At 45.4% G+C, this 3,827-nt stretch overlaps 1 long non-coding RNA gene across 1 annotated transcript in view; it reads right to left on the bottom strand.

Annotated features, from left to right (window-relative positions):
- LOC147007353 (uncharacterized) overlaps window positions 1–3,431 on the bottom strand; it is a 4,644-nt gene extending 1,213 nt beyond the window's left edge. The window contains exons 1-2 of the long non-coding RNA XR_015054235.1: window positions 2,333–3,431; window positions 1–1,885 (exon numbers count right to left, since the gene is read on the bottom strand). The exon at window positions 1–1,885 is cut by the window's left edge and continues 1,213 nt beyond it. This is a non-coding gene — a long non-coding RNA (uncharacterized LOC147007353). The remainder of the gene's footprint in view (window positions 1,886–2,332) is intronic.
- Window positions 3,432–3,827: the final 396 nt, after the last annotated feature.

The following is a 3,827-nucleotide window of genomic DNA, read 5'->3' as shown; positions in this document are numbered from 1 at the left end:
AGAATTAGCAAACAAGAATATAATTTTTATACACAACAAGTAAGAATCTATATATTGTGTTCTTTATGAACCAACAAAAAGAATATCAGCAAACTAGAATATAAACTGCAAGCCAGAGTGAAAGAAAATTTTAAAGAAAAGTCCCAACATTTTCCAACAAGGCAATGTTCAGATAACATTTCTTTCCATCTTCGTCATCGGTGTGAGCAAGTCGAGACACTCATCCAATGTGAGTGTAAGCAGTGGGTCAACAGTCCCATTAAGTTCACAGTACTTTTCAGGGTCTATGGGTTGGGGAGGAAAACCAGAGTGAATTATCGGGGAGGGTAGAGACGGCGAAGGTGTTGGCAGCGGTTTGACCACAGCAACCACAGCAGGCTTCCCCAGGACCGTCTCCGGTTTTGTTGTTTTCTTTGCTGTAGAAGAACAATGTCTCTCGCACTCCCTGATTAGATTTTTAATACAAGTGATGACAACAATCACTGCTATGAAGATCATGAGCCCTATAAACAACCAAGGGATTATCCAGGCTCCCCAACTCCCCAATATTCCCTTCAACCAAGATCCCATTGACCATCCCTTGTTAAAATCATGATATTTTGCACCTTCAGCTTTAATTTTTTCAGCCAAATTATCAATTTCTTCTGAATTATCTGGAATGTATGTGCAGCATTCCACACCTATAACCGCACACGTCCCTCCTTTTTCTGCTAAAAGCATATCCAGAGCAATGCGGTTTTGCATCACGGTTGTCCGTATCGCTACCAGCTCGGCACTCGTTTTGTGAAATCCTTCGCTGGTGGTATTAGCAAGCTTTTCCAAAGATGCTGCCAAATTGATAATTTTCCTTGCACTTTTGCCTGCTCCATAAAAGGGGAATGCAATCATGAAAAACCTCTCAACTTCTGAAATGGCTCTTTTCGATCTGACCTGTGGTACAAAGGGTGATTGGTCAGTGATTCGAATCCTGGGTAGTATAAATCCCCAAAAACATGATCCCCTCCATCCCACTGGTAGCCATGAGTATGCCTTATACCCACACACAAAATATGTACCATTTAGGGGTGCCTGAGGTTCAAGCAGGTTATTTACTTCGATTTTTACAGGTATGGTTGTTCCATTAATTCGCCCTTTTATGGTCACCATTTCATCCCCATGTCTAGCATAGTACTGGCATGTTGATTCTCCTAAATGGGGTCCCCCCCTTGTCCTCTAACTAGACAAATCAATCCAATTTGTTTGTGCATGAGCTGAAAATGTGGGGGGTACTTTTCTAATCCCTCCCCCTTCTTCAATCCATCATAATTCGTTACTTTTATTGCTCTTGCCAGGCCCTGTCCCACAGCCTTTTGCTTAATAGTTCTGTACTTAGGGTAATACCAATGCGCATAGTTCGTGCAATTATAACCTCCCTTCTCCCAATTACTTTTTATTTCTATTATTCTACCTTCCACTGATGCCTTCTCTACTTTAGTTAAAACGTCTATCTTGTCTACGGACTATGTACCCACACATGTTCTCCCCCTGGAGTGGAACTGCAAACAAGGGTAATCCGTGTTTTCCCATATACGCCTTCCTAATGCAATTGATCCCAATGTTTACCTTTTTTCTTCCCTGTGCACCCTGTCACAACCCATTCCTTGTTTCCCCTACCATTGACCTACCAAACATTCTGATCTCTATGACATTCCCAAAATGTCCTCACTATCTGTTATTGTCCATATTATCACGATTATACATATGCTAATCAAACACTGCCACATCTGTCATAAACCTCCAGTAACATTCTTTCTCTTTTCGATTTCCTGTATCCTTTTGCAATGAGATGCGTGAATCCATGATTGGCTTACCTTTTCTTGACAGCTCCTTGGGTAACCAATAATACCTGAAAAAGTCCAGTCCACTGCATCTTTAGGACGTTCCTCCAGTCGAACACCCTGTTGTCAAACTCTTTCACAATATTTATTCGCATCACAAGAGTTAATATTCATTTATACATGTCCATATATTTTACAGACATTCTACCAATAATTATATGTACTGTTTGGCCGTGCCCTTAAATTGGTGACCAGGATCCCAGAGCCCTGAGCTCAACTTTCATTTACCACTAAACGAACCCCAGAGGGCTAACTCAGCCTGTCACTCCTTTAAGACTGGCAAAAAAAAAAATGAACATCAGTACACTGGTAATGGGGACACCGCATCAGCAGCACAGTCATGCTCCAACCAGTGATGCAACCAACAGCCCAAAGGCAGCACACACCACAAACATTTGGTAACACATAGCTGCTTCCAAAACTTTCGATTTTACAAATTTTCGATTTTCTCCCACCTCTGCAAGTTCTTGAGTGTACCATATTCTCAGCACCTCCTTCTACATCATCCCCCTTTTTGTTCGTGCAGCTCATTTTTATGAGCCAAAACGAGCAAACCTTTTGGGTCACCACTTTGTTGTAGGGGCTGGGTATCAGCAGCAAGCACGACCGCTAGAGGGAGCAGTAGAGTTAGTTCCACCGACCGCACCCTTCTTTCCCATTCATAAGTTGGTCGTCATCAGAGAGCGTACATCGCCCCACGGTCTACCATTATGACAATACAATGCACAGAGAACCTTCCCAGGTACGGTGGCTGCTATGATATGAAAAACGCGTTTTTAAAATACCAACCGATGCTGACGTCAGAAGACAACAAATTCAGATCTCAACGTAAACAAAGATGTGAATTCTGCCTGCCCGAACCGACCCATGGGTTCACACCACTACCTTCACCACAGATGCATGTGCTCACCTGCACCCACCATTTGCTCACCCACTGACCCAGATGATCCTGATGGTGCAATTATCCCAATCGCCCCTTGGCGTCCTGGTGTTGCAGACCCCTGTCTCCAGCATTGCCCTGAGCGCCAATCATGCCATCATGACCACTTGGGCCTGGAGGTCCGATAGGACCTGAACCACCAACAGTTCCACTGCCTCCCGCTTCTCCAGGCGGTCCAGACAACCCAGTGGCTCCCTGGGCACCATCATGAAGCCCATAAGAAGCACATAAGGGCAGAGTCATTAGAATATAAAATAAATGGAAATTTATACACAAGCACCCATATAGGTGCTGCTTAAGGACTGGCCCCCACCAGACACCCCCCCCCAAAAGGGACCCCGTTGAGTCTTCATTGATACTCCCCCCTCGGAGGGAAGGTGAGCTGGAGGTGAGAAGCTTCCTTGGACCTTCCTGCCTCGTGCAAGCCTTGACAATCCGGCTCGATGGTACTTGAACCTGCAACTCGATACCGCTGCAAGCACCAGGTAGTTAGGTAGCGTTGATTGCCAATGGAACTCCCCCACAGGCGCTCGGCACGTATGGTCATCGGAAAGGCCAATGGTGGAAGGTAGCCAGGGAGGATGTCGTTGTTGTAGTTTTTTTCTTCATATGTGCTCAATATTGTTGTGGTTACCAAATTCGCAAACCACCATTCAGGTCCCTTAGGTGAGGTATCTCGGTAAGTATATGTGTAGTTAGGCCCAAACCCGTTGTCTAGAGGGAATAAATGTTATTCATGCGTGCTGCGACTCTTCAGGATAGCCGTTTTTCTTTTACTATCTTTATTTTGGACCAACCGCCATTGTTACCACCACCAACCACAACATCAACCACCCACCGCGGCGCCGCTTCACGTCACACCTCGCAACCGTCGCATCGCCACCGTTCTTGCGCCGCTTGTGGGTACCGGTGTTGGACTCGTGCAGGGCGCGCGCCGAACAGCGTGTACAAAACCACGGATTTTCCGCTCCAAAAACGGATCAAAAACGACACACGCCCACTTTTGTTCC

The sequence above is a fragment of the Eptatretus burgeri genome, unplaced genomic scaffold (genome assembly GCF_056783735.1).
Source record: "Eptatretus burgeri isolate ZD-2024b unplaced genomic scaffold, Ebu_testis_v1 Ebu_testis_scaffold_274, whole genome shotgun sequence".
NCBI classification, from domain to species: Eukaryota; Metazoa; Chordata; class Myxini; order Myxiniformes; family Myxinidae; genus Eptatretus; species Eptatretus burgeri.
This window is presented reverse-complemented; position numbering and strand designations above follow the sequence as displayed.